This window comes from Salvelinus alpinus, chromosome 10, assembly GCF_045679555.1.
Source record: "Salvelinus alpinus chromosome 10, SLU_Salpinus.1, whole genome shotgun sequence".
Lineage (NCBI taxonomy): Eukaryota > Metazoa > Chordata > Actinopteri > Salmoniformes > Salmonidae > Salvelinus > Salvelinus alpinus.
In genome coordinates this window covers 68,940,487-68,966,817 of record NC_092095.1, presented here as the reverse complement: position 1 = coordinate 68,966,817, position 26,331 = coordinate 68,940,487, and the positions used below count along the sequence as shown (strand labels likewise).

The window sequence follows — 26,331 nt, the reverse complement described above, 5'->3', positions numbered from 1 at the left end:
CTGCTGGTTAACAATAACAATGAGACCTGCTGGTTAACAATAAGACTGAGAACTGCTGGTTAACAATAAGGCTGAGACCAGCTGGTTAACAATAAGACTGAGACCTGCTGGTTAACAATAAGACTGAGACCTGCTGGTTAAACAATAAGACTGAGACCTGCTGGTTAAACAATAAGACTGAGACCTGCTGGTTAACAATAAGACTGAGACCTGCTGGTTAACAATAAGACTGAGACCAGCTGGTTAACAATAAGACTGAGACCTGCTGGTTAACAATAAGACTGAAACCTGCTGGTTAAACAATAAGACTGAGACCTGCTAGTTAACAATAAGACTGAGACCTGCTGGTTAAACAATAAGGCTGAGACCTGCTGGTTAACAATAAGACTGAGACCTGCTGGTTAACAATAAGACTGAGACCTGCTGGTTAAACAATAAGACTGAGACCTGCTGGTTAAACAATAAGACTGAGACCTGCTGGTTAACAATAAGACTGAGACCTGCTGGTTAAACAATAAGACTGAGACCTGCTGGTTAAACAATAAGACTGAGACCTGCTGGTTAACAATAAGACTGAGACCTGCTGGTTAACAATAAGACTGAGACCTGCTGGTTAACAATAAGACTGAGACCTGCTGGTTAACAATAAAACTGAGACCTGCTGGTTAACAATAAGACTGAGACCTGCTGGTTAACAATAAGACTGAGACATGCTGGTTAACAATAAGACTGAGACCTGCTGGTTAACAATAAGACTGAGACCTGCTGGTTAACAATAAGACTGAGACCTGCTGGTTAAACAATAAGACTGAGACCTGCTGGTTAACAATAAGACTGAGACCTGCTGGTTAACAATAAGACTGAGACCTGCTGGTTAAACAATAAGACTGAGACCAGCTGGTTAACAATAAGACTGAGACCTGCTGGTTAAACAATAAGACTGAGACCTGCTGGTTAACAATAAGACTGAGACCTGCTGGATAACAATAAGACTGAGACCTGCTGGTTAACAATAAGACTGAGACCTGCTGGTTAACAATAAGACTGAGACCTGCTGGTTAACAAAAAGACTGAGACCTGCTGGTTAACAATAAGACTGAGACCTGCTGGTTAACAATAAGACTGAGACCTGCTGGTTAACAATAAGACTGAGACCTGCTGGTTAACAATAAGACTGAGACCTGCTGGTTAACAATAAGACTGAGACCTGCTGGTTAACAATAAGACTGAGAACTGCTGGTTAACAATAAGGCTGAGACCAGCTGGTTAACAATAAGACTGAGACCTGCTGGTTAACAATAAGACTGAGACCTGCTGGTTAAACAATAAGACTGAGACCTGCTGGTTAAACAATAAGACTGAGACCTGCTGGTTAACAATAAGACTGAGACCTGCTGGTTAACAATAAGACTGAGACCAGCTGGTTAACAATAAGACTGAGACCTGCTGGTTAACAATAAGACTGAGACCTGCTGGTTAAACAATAAGACTGAGACCTGCTGGTTAACAATAAGACTGAGACCTGCCGGTTAAACAATAAGACTGAGACCTGCTGGTTAACAATAAGACTGAGACCTGCTGGTTAACAATAAGACTGAGACCTGCTGGTTAACAATAAGACTGAGACCTGCTGGTTAACAATAAGACTGAGACCTGCTGGTTAACAATAAGACTGAGACCTGCTGGTTAACAATAAGACTGAGACCTGCTGGTTAACAATAAGACTGAGACCTGCAGGTTAACAATACGACTGAGACCTGCTGGTTAAGACTGAGACCTGCTGGTAACAATAAGACTGAGACCTGCTGGTTAAGACTGAGACCTGCTGGTAACAATAAGACTGAGACCTGCTGGTTAACAATAAGACTGAGACCTGCTGGTTAACAATAAGACTGAGACCTGCTGGTTAACAATAAGACTGAGACCTGCTGGTTAACAATAAGACTGAGACCTGCTGGTTAACAATAAGACTGAGACCAGCTGGTTAAACAATAAGACTGAGACCTGCTGGTTAACAATAAGACTGAGACCTGCTGGTTAAACAATAAGACTGAGACCTGCTGGTTAACAATAAGACTGAGACCTGCTGGTTAACAATAAGACTGAGACCTGCTGGTTAACAATAAGACTGAGACCTGCTGGTTAACAATAAGACTGAGACCTGCTGGTTAACAATAAGACTGACCCATGCTGGTTAAGACTGAGACCTGCTGGTTAAGACTGAGACCTGCTGGTTAACAATAAGACTGAGACCTGCTGGTTAACAATAAGACTGAGACCTGCTGGTTAACAATAAGACTGAGAACTGCTGGTTAACAATAAGGCTGAGACCAGCTGGTTAACAATAAGACTGAGACCTGCTGGTTAACAATAAGACTGAGACCTGCTGGTTAAACAATAAGACTGAGACCTGCTGGTTAAACAATAAGACTGAGACCTGCTGGTTAACAATAGGACTGAGACCTGCTGGTTAACAATAAGACTGAGACCAGCTGGTTAACAATAAGACTGAGACCTGCTGGTTAACAATAAGACTGAGACCTGCTGGTTAAACAATAAGACTGAGACCTGCTGGTTAACAATAAGACTGAGACCTGCTGGTTAAACAATAAGGCTGAGACCTGCTGGTTAACAATAAGACTGAGACCTGCTGGTTAACAATAATACTGAGACCTGCTGGTTAACAATAAGACTGAGACCTGCTGGTTAACAATAAGACTGAGACCTGCTGGTTAAGACTGAGACCTGCTGGTTAAGACTGAGACCTGCTGGTAACAATAAGACTGAGACCTGCTGGTTAACAATAAGACTGAGACCTGCTGGTTAACAATAAGACTGAGACCTGCTGGTTAACAATAAGACTGAGACCTGCTGGTTAACAATAAGACTGAGACCTGCTGGTTAACAATAAGACTGAGACCTGCTGGTTAACAATAAGACTGAGACCTGCTGGTTAAGACTGAGACCTGCTGGTTAACAATAAGACTGAGACCTGCTGGTTAAGACTGAGACCTGCTGGTTAACAATAAGACTGAGACCTGCTGGTTAAACAATAAGACTGAGACCTGCTGGTTAACAATAAGACTGAGACCTGCTGGTTAAGACTGAGACCTGCTGGTTAACAATAAGACTGAGACCTGCTGGTTAAGACTGAGACCAGCTGGTTAACAATAAGACTGAGACCTGCTGGTTAACAATACGGCTGAGACCTGCTGGTTAACAATAAGACTGAGACCTGATGGTTAACAATAAGACTGAGACCTGCTGGTTAACAATAAGACTGAGACCTGCTGGTTAAGAATAAGACTGAGACCTGCTGGTTAACAATAAGACTGAGACCTGCTGGTTAACAATAAGACTGAGACCTGCTGGTTAAACAATAAGACTGAGAGCTGCTGGTTAACAATAAGACTGAGACCTGCTGGTTAACAATAAGACTGAGACCTGCTGGTTAACAATAAGACTGAGACCTGCTGGTTAACAATAAGAATGAGACCTGCTGGTTAACAATAAGACTGAGAACTGCTGGTTAACAATAAGGCTGAGACCAGCTGGTTAACAATAAGACTGAGACCTGCTGGTTAACAATAAGACTGAGACCTGCTGGTTAAACAATAAGACTGAGACCTGCTGGTTAAACAATAAGACTGAGACCTGCTGGTTAACAATAAGACTGAGACCTGCTGGTTAACAATAAGACTGAGACCAGCTGGTTAACAATAAGACTGAGACCTGCTGGTTAACAATAAGACTGAGACCTGCTGGTTAACAAAAAGACTGAGACCTGCTGGTTAACAATAAGACTGAGACCTGCTGGTTAACAATAAGACTGAGACCTGCTGGTTAACAATAAGACTGAGACCTGCTGGTTAACAATAAGACTGAGACCTGCTGGTTAACAATAAGACTGAGACCTGCTGGTTAACAATAAGACTGAGAACTGCTGGTTAACAATAAGGCTGAGACCAGCTGGTTAACAATAAGACTGAGACCTGCTGGTTAACAATAAGACTGAGACCTGCTGGTTAAACAATAAGACTGAGACCTGCTGGTTAAACAATAAGACTGAGACCTGCTGGTTAACAATAAGACTGAGACCTGCTGGTTAACAATAAGACTGAGACCAGCTGGTTAACAATAAGACTGAGACCTGCTGGTTAACAATAAGACTGAGACCTGCTGGTTAAACAATAAGACTGAGACCTGCTGGTTAACAATAAGACTGAGACCTGCTGGTTAAACAATAAGGCTGAGACCTGCTGGTTAACAATAAGACTGAGACCTGCTGGTTAACAATAAGACTGAGACCTGCTGGTTAACAATAAGACTGAGACCTGCTGGTTAACAATAAGACTGAGACCTGCTGGTTAACAATAAGACTGAGACCTGCTGGTTAACAATAAGACTGAGACCTGCTGGTTAACAATAAGACTGAGACCTGCTGGTTAACAATAAGACTGAGACCTGCTGGTTAAGACTGAGACCTGCTGGTAACAATAAGACTGAGACCTGCTGGTTAAGACTGAGACCTGCTGGTAACAATAAGACTGAGACCTGCTGGTTAACAATAAGACTGAGACCTGCTGGTTAACAATAAGACTGAGACCTGCTGGTTAACAATAAGACTGAGACCTGCTGGTTAACAATAAGACTGAGACCTGCTGGTTAACAATAAGACTGAGACCAGCTGGTTAAACAATAAGACTGAGACCTGCTGGTTAACAATAAGACTGAGACCTGCTGGTTAAACAATAAGACTGAGACCTGCTGGTTAACAATAAGACTGAGACCTGCTGGTTAACAATAAGACTGAGACCTGCTGGTTAACAATAAGACTGAGACCTGCTGGTTAACAATAAGACTGAGACCTGCTGGTTAACAATAAGACTGACCCATGCTGGTTAAGACTGAGACCTGCTGGTTAAGACTGAGACCTGCTGGTTAACAATAAGACTGAGACCTGCTGGTTAACAATAAGACTGAGACCTGCTGGTTAACAATAAGACTGAGAACTGCTGGTTAACAATAAGGCTGAGACCAGCTGGTTAACAATAAGACTGAGACCTGCTGGTTAACAATAAGACTGAGACCTGCTGGTTAAACAATAAGACTGAGACCTGCTGGTTAAACAATAAGACTGAGACCTGCTGGTTAACAATAGGACTGAGACCTGCTGGTTAACAATAAGACTGAGACCAGCTGGTTAACAATAAGACTGAGACCTGCTGGTTAACAATAAGACTGAGACCTGCTGGTTAAACAATAAGACTGAGACCTGCTGGTTAACAATAAGACTGAGACCTGCTGGTTAAACAATAAGGCTGAGACCTGCTGGTTAACAATAAGACTGAGACCTGCTGGTTAACAATAATACTGAGACCTGCTGGTTAACAATAAGACTGAGACCTGCTGGTTAACAATAAGACTGAGACCTGCTGGTTAAGACTGAGACCTGCTGGTTAAGACTGAGACCTGCTGGTAACAATAAGACTGAGACCTGCTGGTTAACAATAAGACTGAGACCTGCTGGTTAACAATAAGACTGAGACCTGCTGGTTAACAATAAGACTGAGACCTGCTGGTTAACAATAAGACTGAGACCTGCTGGTTAACAATAAGACTGAGACCTGCTGGTTAACAATAAGACTGAGACCTGCTGGTTAAGACTGAGACCTGCTGGTTAACAATAAGACTGAGACCTGCTGGTTAAGACTGAGACCTGCTGGTTAACAATAAGACTGAGACCTGCTGGTTAAACAATAAGACTGAGACCTGCTGGTTAACAATAAGACTGAGACCTGCTGGTTAAGACTGAGACCTGCTGGTTAACAATAAGACTGAGACCTGCTGGTTAAGACTGAGACCAGCTGGTTAACAATAAGACTGAGACCTGCTGGTTAACAATACGGCTGAGACCTGCTGGTTAACAATAAGACTGAGACCTGATGGTTAACAATAAGACTGAGACCTGCTGGTTAACAATAAGACTGAGACCTGCTGGTTAAGAATAAGACTGAGACCTGCTGGTTAACAATAAGACTGAGACCTGCTGGTTAACAATAAGACTGAGACCTGCTGGTTAAACAATAAGACTGAGAGCTGCTGGTTAACAATAAGACTGAGACCTGCTGGTTAACAATAAGACTGAGACCTGCTGGTTAACAATAAGACTGAGACCTGCTGGTTAACAATAAGAATGAGACCTGCTGGTTAACAATAAGACTGAGACCTGCTGGTTAACAATAAGGCTGAGACCAGCTGGTTAACAATAAGACTGAGACCTGCTGGTTAACAATAAGACTGAGACCTGCTGGTTAAACAATAAGACTGAGACCTGCTGGTTAAACAATAAGACTGAGACCTGCTGGTTAACAATAAGACTGAGACCTGCTGGTTAACAATAAGACTGAGACCAGCTGGTTAACAATAAGACTGAGACCTGCTGGTTAACAATAAGACTGAGACCTGCTGGTTAACAATAAGACTGAGACCAGCTGGTTAACAATAAGACTGAGACCTGCTGGTTAAGACTGAGACCTTCTGGTAACAATAAGACTGAGACCTGCTGGTTAACAATAAGACTGAGACCTGCTGGTTAACAATAAGACTGAGACCTGCTGGTTAACAATAAGACTGAGACCTGCTGGTTAACAATAAGACTGAGACCTGCTGGTTAACAATAAGACTGAGACCTGCTGGTTAAGACTGAGACCTGCTGGTAACAATAAGACTGAGACCTGCTGGTTAGCAATAAGACTGAGACCTGCTGGTTAACAATAAGGCTGAGACCTGCTGGTTAACAATAAGACTGAGACCTGCTGGTTAACAATAAGACTGAGACCTGCTGGTTAACAATAAGACTGAGACCTGCTGGTTAACAATAAGACTGAGACCTGCTGGTTAACAAGAAGACTGAGACCTGCTGGTTAACAATAAGACTGAGACCTGCTGGTTAAACAATAAGACTGAGACCTGCTGGTTAACAATAAGACTGAGACCTGCTGGTTAACAATAAGACTGAGACCTGCTGGTTAACAATAAGACTGAGACCTGCTGGTTAACAATAACAATGAGACCTGCTGGTTAACAATAAGACTGAGAACTGCTGGTTAACAATAAGGCTGAGACCAGCTGGTTAACAATAAGACTGAGACCTGCTGGTTAAGACTGAGACCTGCTGGTAACAATAAGACTGAGACCTGCTGGTTAACAATAAGACTGAGACCTGCTGGTTAACAATAAGACTGAGACCTGCTGGTTAACAATAAGACTGAGACCTGCTGGTTAACAATAAGACTGAGACCTGCTGGTTAACAATAAGACTGAGACCAGCTGGTTAAACAATAAGACTGAGACCTGCTGGTTAACAATAAGACTGAGACCTGCTGGTTAAACAATAAGACTGAGACCTGCTGGTTAACAATAAGACTGAGACCTGCTGGTTAACAATAAGACTGAGACCTGCTGGTTAACAATAAGACTGAGACCTGCTGGTTAACAATAAGACTGAGACCTGCTGGTTAACAATAAGACTGACCCATGCTGGTTAAGACTGAGACCTGCTGGTTAAGACTGAGACCTGCTGGTTAACAATAAGACTGAGACCTGCTGGTTAACAATAAGACTGAGACCTGCTGGTTAACAATAAGACTGAGAACTGCTGGTTAACAATAAGGCTGAGACCAGCTGGTTAACAATAAGACTGAGACCTGCTGGTTAACAATAAGACTGAGACCTGCTGGTTAAACAATAAGACTGAGACCTGCTGGTTAAACAATAAGACTGAGACCTGCTGGTTAACAATAGGACTGAGACCTGCTGGTTAACAATAAGACTGAGACCAGCTGGTTAACAATAAGACTGAGACCTGCTGGTTAACAATAAGACTGAGACCTGCTGGTTAAACAATAAGACTGAGACCTGCTGGTTAACAATAAGACTGAGACCTGCTGGTTAAACAATAAGGCTGAGACCTGCTGGTTAACAATAAGACTGAGACCTGCTGGTTAACAATAATACTGAGACCTGCTGGTTAACAATAAGACTGAGACCTGCTGGTTAACAATAAGACTGAGACCTGCTGGTTAAGACTGAGACCTGCTGGTTAAGACTGAGACCTGCTGGTAACAATAAGACTGAGACCTGCTGGTTAACAATAAGACTGAGACCTGCTGGTTAACAATAAGACTGAGACCTGCTGGTTAACAATAAGACTGAGACCTGCTGGTTAACAATAAGACTGAGACCTGCTGGTTAACAATAAGACTGAGACCTGCTGGTTAACAATAAGACTGAGACCTGCTGGTTAAGACTGAGACCTGCTGGTTAACAATAAGACTGAGACCTGCTGGTTAAGACTGAGACCTGCTGGTTAACAATAAGACTGAGACCTGCTGGTTAAACAATAAGACTGAGACCTGCTGGTTAACAATAAGACTGAGACCTGCTGGTTAAGACTGAGACCTGCTGGTTAACAATAAGACTGAGACCTGCTGGTTAAGACTGAGACCAGCTGGTTAACAATAAGACTGAGACCTGCTGGTTAACAATACGGCTGAGACCTGCTGGTTAACAATAAGACTGAGACCTGATGGTTAACAATAAGACTGAGACCTGCTGGTTAACAATAAGACTGAGACCTGCTGGTTAAGAATAAGACTGAGACCTGCTGGTTAACAAAAAGACTGAGACCTGCTGGTTAACAATAAGACTGAGACCTGCTGGTTAAACAATAAGACTGAGAGCTGCTGGTTAACAATAAGACTGAGACCTGCTGGTTAACAATAAGACTGAGACCTGCTGGTTAACAATAGGACTGAGACCTGCTGGTTAACAATAAGAATGAGACCTGCTGGTTAACAATAAGACTGAGAACTGCTGGTTAACAATAAGGCTGAGACCAGCTGGTTAACAATAAGACTGAGACCTGCTGGTTAACAATAAGACTGAGACCTGCTGGTTAAACAATAAGACTGAGACCTGCTGGTTAAACAATAAGACTGAGACCTGCTGGTTAACAATAAGACTGAGACCTGCTGGTTAACAATAAGACTGAGACCAGCTGGTTAACAATAAGACTGAGACCTGCTGGTTAACAATAAGACTGAAACCTGCTGGTTAAACAATAAGACTGAGACATGCTAGTTAACAATAAGACTGAGACCTGCTGGTTAAACAATAAGGCTGAGACCTGCTGGTTAACAATAAGACTGAGACCTGCTGGTTAAACAATAAGACTGAGACCTGCTGGTTAACAATAAGACTGAGACCTGCTGGTTAAACAATAAGACTGAGACCTGCTGGTTAACAATAAGACTGAGACCTGCTGGTTAAACAATAAGACTGAGACCTGCTGGTTAACAATAAGACTGAGACCTGCTGGTTAAACAATATGACTGAGACCTGCTGGTTAAACAATAAGACTGAGACCTGCTGGTTAACAATAAGACTGAGACCTGCTGGTTAAACAATAAGACTGAGACCTGCTGGTTAAACAATAAGACTGAGACCTGCTGGTTAACAATAAGACTGAGACCTGCTGGTTAACAATAAGACTGAGACCTGCTGGTTAACAATAAGACTGAGACCTGCTGGTTAACAAGAAGACTGAGACCTGCTGGTTAACAATAAGACTGAGACATGCTGGTTAACAATAAGACTGAGACCTGCTGGTTAACAATAAGACTGAGACCTGCTGGTTAACAATAAGACTGAGACCTGCTGGTTAAACAATAAGACTGAGACCTGCTGGTTAACAATAAGACTGAGACCTGCTGGTTAACAATAATACTGAGACCTGCTGGTTAACAATAAGACTGAGACCTGCTGGTTAAACAATAAGACTGAGACCTGCTGGTTAACAATAAGACTGAGACCTGCTGGTTAACAATAAGACTGAGACCCGCTGGTTAACAATAAGACTGAGACCTGCTGGTTAACAATAAGACTGAGACCTGCTGGTTAACAATAAGACTGAGACCTGCTGGTTAACAATAAGACTGAGACCTGCTGGTTAACAATAAGACTGAAACCTGCTGGTTAAACAATAAGACTGAGACCTGCTGGTTAACAATAAGACTGAGACCTGCTGGTTAAGACTGAGACCTGCTGGTTAACAATAAGACTGAGACCTGCTGGTTAAGACTGAGACCTGCTGGTTAACAATAAGACTGAGACCTGCTGGTTAAACAATAAGACTGAGACCTGCTGGTTAACAATAAGACTGAGACCTGCTGGTTAAGACTGAGACCTGCTGGTTAACAATAAGACTGAGACCTGCTGGTTAAGACTGAGACCAGCTGGTTAACAATAAGACTGAGACCTGCTGGTTAACAATACGGCTGAGACCTGCTGGTTAACAATAAGACTGAGACCTGCTGGTTAACAATAAGACTGAGACCTGCTGGTTAACAATAAGACTGAGACCTGCTGGTTAACAATAAGACTGAGACCTGCTGGTTAACAATAAGACTGAGACCTGCTGGTTAACAATAAGACTGAGACCTGCTGGTTAAACAATAAGACTGAGAGCTGCTGGTTAACAATAAGACTGAGACCTGCTGGTTAACAATAAGACTGAGACCTGCTGGTTAACAATAAGACTGAGACCTGCTGGTTAACAATAAGAATGAGACCTGCTGGTTAACAATAAGACTGAGAACTGCTGGTTAACAATAAGGCTGAGACCAGCTGGTTAACAATAAGACTGAGACCTGCTGGTTAACAATAAGACTGAGACCTGCTGGTTAAACAATAAGACTGAGACCTGCTGGTTAAACAATAAGACTGAGACCTGCTGGTTAACAATAAGACTGAGACCTGCTGGTTAACAATAAGACTGAGACCAGCTGGTTAACAATAAGACTGAGACCTGCTGGTTAACAATAAGACTGAAACCTGCTGGTTAAACAATAAGACTGAGACATGCTAGTTAACAATAAGACTGAGACCTGCTGGTTAACAATAATACTGAGACCTGCTGGTTAACAATAAGACTGAGACCTGCTGGTTAACAATAAGACTGAGACCTGCTGGTTAAGACTGAGACCTGCTGGTTAAGACTGAGACCTGCTGGTAACAATAAGACTGAGACCTCCTGGTTAACAATAAGACTGAGACCTGCTGGTTAACAATAAGACTGAGACCTGCTGGTTAACAATAAGACTGAGACCTGCTGGTTAACAATAAGACTGAGACCTGCTGGTTAACAATAAGACTGAGACCTGCTGGTTAACAATAAGACTGAGACCTGCTGGTTAAGACTGAGACCTGCTGGTTAACAATAAGACTGAGACCTGCTGGTTAAGACTGAGACCTGCTGGTTAACAATAAGACTGAGACCTGCTGGTTAAACAATAAGACTGAGACCTGCTGGTTAACAATAAGACTGAGACCTGCTGGTTAAGACTGAGACCTGCTGGTTAACAATAAGACTGAGACCTGCTGGTTAAGACTGAGACCAGCTGGTTAACAATAAGACTGAGACCTGCTGGTTAACAATACGGCTGAGACCTGCTGGTTAACAATAAGACTGAGACCTGATGGTTAACAATAAGACTGAGACCTGCTGGTTAACAATAAGACTGAGACCTGCTGGTTAAGAATAAGACTGAGACCTGCTGGTTAACAATAAGACTGAGACCTGCTGGTTAACAATAAGACTGAGACCTGCTGGTTAAACAATAAGACTGAGAGCTGCTGGTTAACAATAAGACTGAGACCTGCTGGTTAACAATAAGACTGAGACCTGCTGGTTAACAATAAGACTGAGACCTGCTGGTTAACAATAAGAATGAGACCTGCTGGTTAACAATAAGACTGAGAACTGCTGGTTAACAATAAGGCTGAGACCAGCTGGTTAACAATAAGACTGAGACCTGCTGGTTAACAATAAGACTGAGACCTGCTGGTTAAACAATAAGACTGAGACCTGCTGGTTAAACAATAAGACTGAGACCTGCTGGTTAACAATAAGACTGAGACCTGCTGGTTAACAATAAGACTGAGACCAGCTGGTTAACAATAAGACTGAGACCTGCTGGTTAACAATAAGACTGAAACCTGCTGGTTAAACAATAAGACTGAGACATGCTAGTTAACAATAAGACTGAGACCTGCTGGTTAAACAATAAGGCTGAGACCTGCTGGTTAACAATAAGACTGAGACCTGCTGGTTAAACAATAAGACTGAGACCTGCTGGTTAACAATAAGACTGAGACCTGCTGGTTAAACAATAAGACTGAGACCTGCTGGTTAACAATAAGACTGAGACCTGCTGGTTAAACAATAAGACTGAGACCTGCTGGTTAACAATAAGACTGAGACCTGCTGGTTAAACAATATGACTGAGACCTGCTGGTTAAACAATAAGACTGAGACCTGCTGGTTAACAATAAGACTGAGACCTGCTGGTTAAACAATAAGACTGAGACCTGCTGGTTAAACAATAAGACTGAGACCTGCTGGTTAACAATAAGACTGAGACCTGCTGGTTAACAATAAGACTGAGACCTGCTGGTTAACAATAAGACTGAGACCTGCTGGTTAACAAGAAGACTGAGACCTGCTGGTTAACAATAAGACTGAGACATGCTGGTTAACAATAAGACTGAGACCTGCTGGTTAACAATAAGACTGAGACCTGCTGGTTAACAATAAGACTGAGACCTGCTGGTTAAACAATAAGACTGAGACCTGCTGGTTAACAATAAGACTGAGACCTGCTGGTTAACAATAATACTGAGACCTGCTGGTTAACAATAAGACTGAGACCTGCTGGTTAAACAATAAGACTGAGACCTGCTGGTTAACAATAAGACTGAGACCTGCTGGTTAACAATAAGACTGAGACCCGCTGGTTAACAATAAGACTGAGACCTGCTGGTTAACAATAAGACTGAGACCTGCTGGTTAACAATAAGACTGAGACCTGCTGGTTAACAATAAGACTGAGACCTGCTGGTTAACAATAAGACTGAGAACTGCTGGTTAACAATAAGGCTGAGACCAGCTGGTTAACAATAAGACTGAGACCTGCTGGTTAACAATAAGACTGAGACCTGCTGGTTAAACAATAAGACTGAGACCTGCTGGTTAAACAATAAGACTGAGACCTGCTGGTTAACAATAAGACTGAGACCTGCTGGTTAACAATAAGACTGAGACCAGCTGGTTAACAATAAGACTGAGACCTGCTGGTTAACAATAAGACTGAAACCTGCTGGTTAAACAATAAGACTGAGACCTGCTAGTTAACAATAAGACTGAGACCTGGTGGTTAAACAATAAGGCTGAGACCTGCTGGTTAACAATAAGACTGAGACCTGCTGGTTAACAATAAGACTGAGACCTGCTGGTTAAACAATAAGACTGAGACCTGCTGGTTAACAATAAGACTGAGACCTGCTGGTTAAACAATAAGACTGAGACCTGCTGGTTAAACAATAAGACTGAGACCTGCTGGTTAACAATAAGACTGAGACCTGCTGGTTAAACAATAAGACTGAGACCTGCTGGTTAAACAATAAGACTGAGACCTGCTGGTTAACAATAAGACTAAGACTGAGACCTGCTGGTTAACAATAAGACTGAGACCTGCTGGTTAAACAATAAGACTGAGACCTGCTGGTTAACAATAAGACTGAGACCTGCTGGTTAACAATAAGACTGAGACCTGCTGGTTAAACAATAAGACTGAGACCAGCTGGTTAACAATAAGACTGAGACCTGCTGGTTAAACAATAAGACTGAGACCTGCTGGTTAACAATAAGACTGAGACCTGCTGGTTAACAATAAGACTGAGACCTGCTGGTTAACAATAAGACTGAGACCTGCTGGTTAACAATAAGGCTGAGACCTGCTGGTTAACAATAAGACTGAGACCTGCTGGATAACAATAAGACTGAGACCTGCTGGTTAACAAAAAGACTGAGACCTGCTGGTTAACAATAAGACTGAGACCTGCTGGTTAACAATAAGACTGAGACCTGCTGGTTAATAATAAGACTGAGACCTGCTGGTTAACAAAAAGACTGAGACCTGCTGGTTAACAATAAGACTGAGACCTGCTTGTTAACAATAAGACTGAGACCTGCTGGTTAACAATAAGACTGAGACCTGCTGGTTAACAATAAGACTGAGACCTGCTGGTTAACAATAAGACTGAGGCCTGCTGGTTAACAATAAGACTGAGACCTGCTGGTTAACAATAAGACTGAGACCTAACAATAAGACTGAGACCTGCTGGTTAACAATAAGACTGAGACCTGCTGGTTAACAATAAGGCTGAGACCTGCTGGTTAACAATAAGACTGAGACCTGCTGGTTAACAATAAGACTGAGACCTGCTGGTTAACAATAAGACTGAGACCTGCTGGTTAACAATAAGACTGAGACCTGCTGGTTAACAATAAGACTGAGGCCTGCTGGTTAACAATAAGACTGAGACCTGCTGGTTAACAATAAGACTGAGACCTAACAATAAGACTGAGACCTGCTGGTTAACAATAAGACTGAGACCTGCTGGTTAACAATAAGGCTGAGACCTGCTGGTTAACAATAAGACTGAGACCTGCTGGTTAACAATAAGACTGAGAACTGCTGGTTAACAATAAGGCTGAGACCAGCTGGTTAACAATAAGACTGAGACCTGCTGGTTAGCAATAAGACTGAGACCTGCTGGTTAAACAATAAGACTGAGACCTGCTGGTTAAACAATAAGACTGAGACCTGCTGGTTAACAATAAGACTAAGACTGAGACCTGCTGGTTAACAATAAGACTGAGAACTGCTGGTTAAACAATAAGACTGAGACCTGCTGGTTAACAATAAGACTGAGACCTGCTGGTTAACAATAAGACTGAGACCTGCTGGTTAAACAATAAGACTGAGACCAGCTGGTTAACAATAAGACTGAGACCTGCTGGTTAAACAATAAGACTGAGACCTGCTGGTTAACAATAAGACTGAGACCTGCTGGTTAACAATAAGACTGAGACCTGCTGGTTAACAATAAGACTGAGACCTGCTGGTTAACAATAAGGCTGAGACCTGCTGGTTAACAATAAGACTGAGACCTGCTGGATAACAATAAGACTGAGACCTGCTGGTTAACAAAAAGACTGAGACCTGCTGGTTAACAATAAGACTGAGACCTGCTGGTTAACAATAAGACTGAGACCTGCTGGTTAACAATAAGACTGAGAACTGCTGGTTAACAATAAGGCTGAGACCAGCTGGTTAACAATAAGACTGAGACCTGCTGGTTAGCAATAAGACTGAGACCTGCTGGTTAAACAATAAGACTGAGACCTGCTGGTTAAACAATAAGACTGAGACCTGCTGGTTAACAATAAGACTGAGACCTGCTGGTTAACAATAAGACTGAGACCAGCTGGTTAACAATAAGACTGAGACCTGCTGGTTAACAATAAGACTGAGACCTGCTGGTTAAACAATAAGACTGAGACCTGCTGGTTAACAATAAGACTGAGACCTGCTGGTTAAACAATAAGACTGAGACCTGCTGGTTAAACAATAAGACTGAGACCTGCTGGTTAACAATAAGACTAAGACTGAGACCTGCTGGTTAACAATAAGACTGAGACCTGCTGGTTAAACAATAAGACTGAGACCTGCTGGTTAACAATAAGACTGAGACCTGCTGGTTAACAATAAGACTGAGACCTGCTGGTTAAACAATAAGACTGAGACCAGCTGGTTAACAATAAGACTGAGACCTGCTGGTTAAACAATAAGACTGAGACCTGCTGGTTAACAATAAGACTGAGACCTGCTGGTTAACAATAAGACTGAGACCTGCTGGTTAACAATAAGACTGAGACCTGCTGGTTAACAATAAGGCTGAGACCTGCTGGTTAACAATAAGACTGAGACCTGCTGGATAACAATAAGACTGAGACCTGCTGGTTAACAAAAAGACTGAGACCTGCTGGTTAACAATAAGGCTGAGACCTGCTGGTTAACAATAAGACTGAGACCTGCTGGTTAACAATAAGACTGAGACCTGCTGGTTAACAATAAGACTGAGACCTGCTGGTTAACAATAAGACTGAGACCTGCTGGTTAACAATAAGACTGAGGCCTGCTGGTTAACAATAAGACTGAGACCTGCTGGTTAACAAGAAGACTGAGACCTAACAATAAGACTGAGACCTGCTGGTTAACAATAAGACTGAGACCTGCTGGTTAACAATAAGGCTGAGACCTGCTGGTTAACAATAAGACTGAGACCTGCTGGTTAACAATAAGACTGAGAACTGCTGGTTAACAATAAGGCTGAGACCAGCTGGTTAACAATAAGACTGAGACCTGCTGGTTAGCAATAAGACTGAGACCTGCTGGTTAAACAATAAGACTGAGACCTGCTGGTTAAACAATAAGACTGAGACCTGCTGGTTAACAATAAGACTAAGACTGAGACCTGCTGGTTAACAATAAGACTGAGACCTGCTGGTTAAACAATAAGACTGAGACCTGCTGGTTAACAATAAGACTGAGACCTGCTGGTTAACAATAAGACTGAGACCTGCTGGTTAAACAATAAGACTGAGACCAGCTGGTTAACAATAAGACTGAGACCTGCTGGTTAAACAATAAGACTGAGACCTGCTGGTTAACAATAAGACTGAGACCTGCTGGTTAACAATAAGACTGAGACCTGCTGGTTAACAATAAGACTGAGACCTGCTGGTTAACAATAAGACTGAGACCTGCTGGTTAACAATAAGACTGAGAACTGCTGGTTAACAATAAGGCTGAGACCAGCTGGTTAACAATAAGACTGAGACCTGCTGGTTAGCAATAAGACTGAGACCTGCTGGTTAAACAATAAGACTGAGACCTGCTGGTTAAACAATAAGACTGAGACCTGCTGGTTAACAATAAGACTGAGACCTGCTGGTTAACAATAAGACTGAGACCAGCTGGTTAACAATAAGACTGAGACCTGCTGGTTAACAATAAGACTGAGACCTGCTGGTTAAACAATACGACTGAGACCTGCTGGTTAACAATAAGACTGAGACCTGCTGGTTAAACAATAAGACTGAGACCTGCTGGTTAAACAATAAGACTGAGACCTGCTGGTTAACAATAAGACTAAGACTGAGACCTGCTGGTTAACAATAAGACTGAGACCTGCTGGTTAAACAATAAGACTGAGACCTGCTGGTTAACAATAAGACTGAGACCTGCTGGTTAACAATAAGACTGAGACCTGCTGGTTAAACAATAAGACTGAGACCAGCTGGTTAACAATAAGACTGAGACCTGCTGGTTAAACAATAAGACTGAGACCTGCTGGTTAACAATAAGACTGAGACCTGCTGGTTAACAATAAGACTGAGACCTGCTGGTTAACAATAAGACTGAGACCTGCTGGTTAACAATAAGGCTGAGACCTGCTGGTTAACAATAAGACTGAGACCTGCTGGATAACAATAAGACTGAGACCTGCTGGTTAACAAAAAGACTGAGACCTGCTGGTTAACAATAAGACTGAGACCTGCTGGTTAACAATAAGACTGAGACCTGCTGGTTAATAATAAGACTGAGACCTGCTGGTTAACAAAAAGACTGAGACCTGCTGGTTAACAATAAGACTGAGACCTGCTTGTTAACAATAAGACTGAGACCTGCTGGTTAACAATAAGACTGAGACCTGCTGGTTAACAATAAGACTGAGACCTGCTGGTTAACAATAAGACTGAGACCTGCTGGTTAACAATAAGACTGAGACCTAACAATAAGACTGAGACCTGCTGGTTAACAATAAGACTGAGACCTGCTGGTTAACAATAAGGCTGAGACCTGCTGGTTAACAATAAGACTGAGACCTGCTGGTTAACAATAAGACTGAGACCTGCTGGTTAACAATAAGACTGAGACCTGCTGGTTAACAATAAGACTGAGACCTGCTGGTTAACAATAAGACTGAGACCTGCTGGTTAACAATAAGACTGAGACCTGCTGGTTAACAACAAGACTGAGACCCTAACAATAAGACTGAGACCTGCTGGTTAACAATAAGACTGAGACCTGCTGGTTAACAATAAGGCTGAGACCTGCTGGTTAACAATAAGACTGAGACCTGCTGGTTAACAATAAGACTGAGAACTGCTGGTTAACAATAAGGCTGAGACCAGCTGGTTAACAATAAGACTGAGACCTGCTGGTTAGCAATAAGACTGAGACCTGCTGGTTAAACAATAAGACTGAGACCTGCTGGTTAAACAATAAGACTGAGACCTGCTGGTTAACAATAAGACTGAGACCTGCTGGTTAACAATAAGACTGAGACCAGCTGGTTAACAATAAGACTGAGACCTGCTGGTTAACAATAAGACTGAGACCTGCTGGTTAAACAATAAGACTGAGACCTGCTGGTTAACAATAAGACTGAGACCTGCTGGTTAAACAATAAGGCTGAGACCTGCTGGTTAACAATAAGACTGAGACCTGCTGGTTAACAATAAGACTGACACCTGCTGGTTAACAATAAGACTGAGAACTGCTGGTTAACAATAAGACTGAGACCTGCTGGTTAAGACTGAGACCTTCTGGTAACAATAAGACTGAGACCTGCTGGTTAAGACTGAGACCTTCTGGTAACAATAAGACTGAGACCTGCTGGTTAACAATAAGACTGAGACCTGCTGGTTAACAATAAGACTGAGACCTGCTGGTTAACAATAAGACTGAGACCTGCTGGTTAACAATAAGACTGAGACCTGCTGGTTAACAATAAGACTGAGACCTGCTGGTTAAGACTGAGACCTGCTGGTAACAATAAGACTGAGACCTGCTGGTTAACAATAAGGCTGAGACCTGCTGGTTAACAATAAGACTGAGACCAGCTGGTTAACAATAAGACTGAGACCTGCTGGTTAACAATAAGACTGAGACCTGCTGGTTAACAATAAGACTGAGACCTGCTGGTTAACAATAAGACTGAGACCTGCTGGTTAACAATAAGACTGAGACCTGCTGGTTAACAATAAGACTGAGACCTGCTGGTTAAACAATAAGACTGAGACCTGCTGGTTAACAATAAGACTGAGACCTGCTGGTTAACAATAAGACTGAGACCTGCTGGTTAACAATAAGACTGAGACCTGCTGGTTAACAATAACAATGAGACCTGCTGGTTAACAATAAGACTGATAACTGCTGGTTAACAATAAGGCTGACACCAGCTGGTTAACAATAAGACTGAGACCTGCTGGTTAACAATAAGACTGAGACCTGCTGGTTAAACAATAAGACTGAGACCTGCTGGTTAAACAATAAGACTGAGACCTGCTGGTTAACAATAAGACTGAGACCTGCTGGTTAACAATAAGACTGAGACCAGCTGGTTAACAATAAGACTGAGACCTGCTGGTTAACAATAAGACTGAAACCTGCTGGTTAAACAATAAGACTGAGACCTGCTAGTTAACAATAAGACTGAGACCTGCTGGTTAAACAATAAGGCTGAGACCTGCTGGTTAACAATAAGACTGAGACCTGCTGGTTAACAATAAGACTGAGACCTGCTGGTTAAACAAAAAGACTGAGACCTGCTGGTTAAACAATAAGACTGAGACCTGCTGGTTAACAATAAGACTGAGACCTGCTGGTTAAACAATAAGACTGAGACCTGCTGGTTAAACAATAAGACTGAGACCTGCTGGTTAACAATAAGACTGAGACCTGCTGGTTAAACAATAAGACTGAGACCTGCTGGTTAGCAATAAGACTGAGACCTGCTGGTTAAACAATAAGACTGAGACCTGCTGGTTAACAATAAGACTGAGACCTGCTGGTTAACAATAAGACTGAGACCTGCTGGTTAACAATAAGACTGAGACCTGCTGGTTAACAATAACAATGAGACCTGCTGGTTAACAATAAGACTGATAACTGCTGGTTAACAATAAGGCTGACACCAGCTGGTTAACAATAAGACTGAGACCTGCTGGTTAACAATAAGACTGAGACCTGCTGGTTAAACAATAAGACTGAGACCTGCTGGTTAAACAATAAGACTGAGACCTGCTGGTTAACAATAAGACTGAGACCTGCTGGTTAACAATAAGACTGAGACCAGCTGGTTAACAATAAGACTGAGACCTGCTGGTTAACAATAAGACTGAAACCTGCTGGTTAAACAATAAGACTGAGACCTGCTAGTTAACAATAAGACTGAGACCTGCTGGTTAAACAATAAGGCTGAGACCTGCTGGTTAACAATAAGACTGAGACCTGCTGGTTAACAATAAGACTGAGACCTGCTGGTTAAACAAAAAGACTGAGACCTGCTGGTTAAACAATAAGACTGAGACCTGCTGGTTAACAATAAGACTGAGACCTGCTGGTTAAACAATAAGACTGAGACCTGCTGGTTAAACAATAAGACTGAGACCTGCTGGTTAACAATAAGACTGAGACCTGCTGGTTAACAATAAGACTGAGACCTGCTGGTTAACAATAAGACTGAGACCTGCTGGTTAACAATAAGACTGAGACCTGCTGGTTAACAATAAGACTGAGACCTGCTGGTTAACAATAAGACTGAGACATGCTGGTTAACAATAAGACTGAGACCTGCTGGTTAACAATAAGACTGAGACCTGCTGGTTAACAATAAGACTGAGACCTGCTGGTTAAACAATAAGACTGAGACCTGCTGGTTAACAATAAGACTGAGACCTGCTGGTTAACAATAAGACTGAGACCTGCTGGTTAAACAATAAGACTGAGACCAGCTGGTTAACAATAAGACTGAGACCTGCTGGTTAAACAATAAGACTGAGACCTGCTGGTTAACAATAAGACTGAGACCTGCTGGATAACAATAAGACTGAGACCTGCTGGTTAACAATAAGACTGAGACCTGCTGGTTAACAATAAGACTGAGACCTGCTGGTTAACAAAAAGACTGAGACCTGCTGGTTAACAATAAGACTGAGACCTGCTGGTTAACAATAAGACTGAGACCTGCTGGTTAACAATAAGACTGAGACCTGCTGGTTAACAATAAGACTGAGACCTGCTGGTTAACAATAAGACTGAGACCTGCTGGTTAACAATAAGACTGAGAACTGCTGGTTAACAATAAGGCTGAGACCAGCTGGTTAACAATAAGACTGAGACCTGCTGGTTAACAATAAGACTGAGACCTGCTGGTTAAACAATAAGACTGAGACCTGCTGGTTAAACAATAAGACTGAGACCTGCTGGTTAACAATAAGACTGAGACCTGCTGGTTAACAATAAGACTGAGACCAGCTGGTTAACAATAAGACTGAGACCTGCTGGTTAACAATAAGACTGAGACCTGCTGGTTAAACAATAAGACTGAGACCTGCTGGTTAACAATAAGACTGAGACCTGCTGGTTAAACAATAAGGCTGAGACCTGCTGGTTAACAATAAGACTGAGACCTGCTGGTTAACAATAAGACTGAGACCTGCTGGTTAACAATAAGACTGAGACCTGCTGGTTAACAATAAGACTGAGACCTGCTGGTTAACAATAAGACTGACCCATGCTGGTTAAGACTGAGACCTGCTGGTTAAGACTGAGACCTGCTGGTAACAATAGGACTGAGACCTGCTGGTTAACAATAAGACTGAGACCAGCTGGTTAACAATAAGACTGAGACCTGCTGGTTAACAATAAGACTGAGACCTGCTGGTTAAACAATAAGACTGAGACCTGCTGGTTAACAATAAGACTGAGACCTGCTGGTTAAACAATAAGGCTGAGACCTGCTGGTTAACAATAAGACTGAGACCTGCTGGTTAACAATACGGCTGAGACCTGCTGGTTAACAATAAGACTGAGACCTGCTGGTTAACAATAAGACTGAGACCTGCTGGTTAACAATAAGACTGAGACCTGCTGGTTAACAATAAGACTGAGACCTGCTGGTTAACAATAAGACTGAGACCTGCTGGTTAACAATAAGACTGAGACCTGCTGGTTAACAATACGGCTGAGACCTGCTGGTTAACAATAAGACTGAGACCTGCTGGTTAACAATACGGCTGAGACCTGCTGGTTAACAATAAGACTGAGACCTGCTGGTTAACAATAAGACTGAGACCTGCTGGTTAACAATAAGACTGAGACCTGCTGGTTAACAATAAGACTGAGACCTGCTGGTTAACAATAAGACTGAGACCTGCTGGTTAACAATAAGACTGAGACCTGCTGGTTAAACAATAAGACTGAGAGCTGCTGGTTAACAATAAGACTGAGACCTGCTGGTTAACAATACGACTGAGACCTGCTGGTTAACAATAAGACTGAGACCTGCTGGTTAACAATAAGAATGAGACCTGCTGGTTAACAATAAGACTGAGAACTGCTGGTTAACAATAAGGCTGAGACCTGCTGGTTAACAATAAGACTGAGACCTGCTGGTTAACAATAAGACTGAGACCTGCTGGTTAACAATAAGACTGAGACCTGCTGGTTAACAATAAGACTGAGACCTGCTGGTTAACAATAAGACTGAGACCTGCTGGTTAAGACTGAGACCTGCTGGTTAACAATAAGACTGAGACCTGCTGGTTAACAATAAGACTGAGACCTGCTGGTTAAATAATAAGGCTGAGACCTGCTGGTTAACAATAAGACTGAGACCTGCTGGCTAACAATAAGACTGAGACCTGCTGGTTAACAATAAGACTGAGACCTGCTGGTTAACAATAAGACTGAGACCTGCTGGTTAAGACTGAGACCTGCTGGCTAACAATAAGACTGAGACCTGCTGGTTAACAATAAGACTGAGACCTGCTGGTTAACAATAAGACTGAGACCTGCTGGTTAAGACTGAGACCTGCTGGTAACAATAAGACTGAGACCTGCTGGTTAACAATAAGACTGAGACCTGCTGGTTAACAATAAGACTGAGACCTGCTGGTTAACAATAAGACTGAGACCTGCTGGTTAACAATAAGACTGAGACCTGCTGGTTAACAATAAGACTGAGACCTGCTGGTTAACAATAAGACTGAGACCTGCTGGTTAAACAATAAGACTGAGACCTGCTGGTTAACAATAAGACTGAGACCTGCTGGTTAAACAATAAGACTGAGACCTGCTGGTTAAGACTGAGACCTGCTGGTTAAGACTGAGACCTGCTGGTAACAATAAGACTGAGACCTGCTGGTTAACAATAAGACTGAGACCTGCTGGTTAACAATAAGACTGAGACCTGCTGGTTAACAATACGGCTGAGACCTGCTGGTTAACAATAAGACTGAGACCTGCTGGTTAACAATAAGACTGAGACCTGCTGGTTAACAATAAGACTGATACCTGCTGGTTAACAATAAGACTGAGACCTGCTGGTTAACAATAAGACTGAGACCTGCTGGTTAACAATAAGACTGAGACCTGCTGGTTAAACAATAAGACTGAGAGCTGCTGGTTAACAATAAGACTGAGACCTGCTGGTTAACAATACGACTGAGACCTGCTGGTTAACAATAAGACTGAGACCTGCTGGTTAACAATAAGAATGAGACCTGCTGGTTAACAATAAGACTGAGAACTGCTGGTTAACAATAAGGCTGAGACCAGCTGGTTAACAATAAGACTGAGACCTGCTGGTTAACAATAAGACTGAGACCTGCTGGTTAAACAATAAGACTGAGACCTGCTGGTTAAACAATAAGACTGAGACCTGCTGGTTAACAATAAGACTGAGACCTGCTGGTTAACAATAAGACTGAGACCAGCTGGTTAACAATAAGACTGAGACCTGCTGGTTAACAATAAGACTGAAACCTGCTGGTTAAACAATAAGACTGAGACCTGCTGGTTAACAATAAGACTGAGACCTGCTGGTTAAACAATAAGGCTGAGACCTGCTGGTTAACAATAAGACTGAGACCTGCTGGTTAACAATAAGACTGAGACCTGCTGGTTAAACAATAAGACTGAGACCTGCTGGTTAACAATAAGACTGAGACCTGCTGGTTAAACAATATGACTGAGACCTGCTGGTTAAACAATAAGACTGAGACCTGCTAGTTAACAATAAGACTGAGACCTGCTGGTTAACAATAAGACTGAGACCTGCTGGTTAAACAATATGACTGAGACCTGCTGGTTAACAATAAGACTGAGACCTGCTGGTTAACAATAAGACTGAGACCTGCTGGTTAACAATAAGACTGAGACCTGCTGGTTAACAATAAGACTGAGACCTGCTGGTTAAGACTGAGACATGCTGGTTAACAATAAGACTGAGACCTGCTGGTTAACAATAAGACTGAGACCTGCTGGTTAACAATAAGGCTGAGACCTGCTGGTTAACAATAAGACTGAGACCTGCTGGTTAACAATAAGACTGAGACCTGCTGGTTAACAATAAGACTGAGACCTGCTGGTTAACAATAAGACTGAGACCTGCTGGTTAACAATAAGACTGAGACCTGCTGGTTAACAATAAGACTGAGACCTGCTGGTTAAACAATAAGACTGAGACCTGCTGGTTAACAATAAGACTGAGACCTGCTGGTTAACAATAAGACTGAGACCTGCTGGTTAACAATAAGACTCAGACCTGCTGGTTAACAATAAGAATGAGACCTGCTGGTTAACAATAAGACTGAGAACTGCTGGTTAACAATAAGGCTGAGACCAGCTGGTTAACAATAAGACTGAGACCTGCTGGTTAACAATAAGACTGAGACCTGCTGGTTAAACAATAAGACTGAGACCTGCTGGTTAAACAATAAGACTGAGACCTGCTGGTTAACAATAAGACTGAGACCTGCTGGTTAACAATAAGACTGAGACCAGCTGGTTAACAATAAGACTGAGACCTGCTGGTTAACAATAAGACTGAAACCTGCTGGGTAAACAATAAGACTGAGACCTGCTAGTTAACAATAAGACTGAGACCTGCTGGTTAAACAATAAGGCTGAGACCTGCTGGTTAACAATAAGACTGAGACCTGCTGGTTAACAATAAGACTGAGACCTGCTGGTTAAACAATAAGACTGAGACCTGCTGGTTAACAATAAGACTGAGACCTGCTGGTTAAACAATAAGACTGAGACCTGCTGGTTAACAATAAGACTGAGACCTGCTGGTTAAACAATAAGACTGAGACCTGCTGGTTAAACAATAAGACTGAGACCTGCTGGTTAACAATAAGACTGAGACCTGCTGGTTAACAATAAGACTGAGACCTGCTGGTTAACAATACGACTGAGACCTGCTGGTTAACAATAAGACTGAGACCTGCTGGTTAACAATAAGACTGAGACCTGCTGGTTAACAATAAGACTGAGACATGCTGGTTAACAATAAGACTGAGACCTGCTGGTTAACAATAAGACTGAGACCTGCTGGTTAACAATAAGACTGAGACCTGCTGGTTAAACAATAAGACTGAGACCTGCTGGTTAACAATAAGACTGAGACCTGCTGGTTAAACAATAAGACTGAGACCAGCTGGTTAACAATAAGACTGAGACCTGCTGGTTAAACAATAAGACTGAGACCTGCTGGTTAACAATAAGACTGAGACCTGCTGGTTAACAATAAGACTGAGACCTGCTGGTTAACAATAAGACTGAGACCTGCTGGTTAACAATAAGACTGAGACCTGCTAGTTAACAAAAAGACTGAGACCTGCTGGTTAACAATAAGACTGAGACCTGCTGGTTAACAATAAGACTGAGACCTGCTGGTTAACAATAAGACTGAGACCTGCTGGTTAACAATAAGACTGAGACCTGCTGGTTAACAATAAGACTGAGGCCTGCTGGTTAACAATAAGACTGAGACCTGCTGGTTAACAATAAGACTGAGACCTGCTGGTTAAACAATAAGACTGAGACCTGCTGGTTAAACAATAAGACTGAGACCTGCTGGTTAACAATAAGACTGAGACCTGCTGGTTAACAATAAGACTGAGACCTGCTGGTTAAACAATAAGACTGAGACCTGCTGGTTAAACAATAAGACTGAGACCTGCTGGTTAAACAATAAGACTGAGACCTGCTGGTTAACAATAAGACTGAGACCTGCTGGTTAACAATAAGACTGAGACCTGCTGGTTAAACAATAAGACTGAGACCTGCTGGTTAAACAATAAGACTGAGACCTGCTGGTTAAACAATAAGACTGAGACCTGCTGGTTAACAATAAGACTGAGACCTGCTGGTTAACAATAAGACTGAGACCTGCTGGTTAAACAATAAGACTGAGACCTGCTGGTTAACAATAAGACTGAGACCTGCTGGTTAAACAATAAGACTGAGACCTGCTGGTTAACAATAAGACTGAGACCTGCTGGTT

The 26,331-nt window shown here is 42.4% G+C and overlaps 1 protein-coding gene across 1 annotated transcript in view; it reads right to left on the bottom strand.

The window, feature by feature from the left end:
* Positions 1 to 26,331, bottom strand: part of LOC139532985 (aggrecan core protein-like) — a 68,692-nt gene that overhangs the window by 6,921 nt on the left and 35,440 nt on the right. The window lies entirely within an intron of this gene.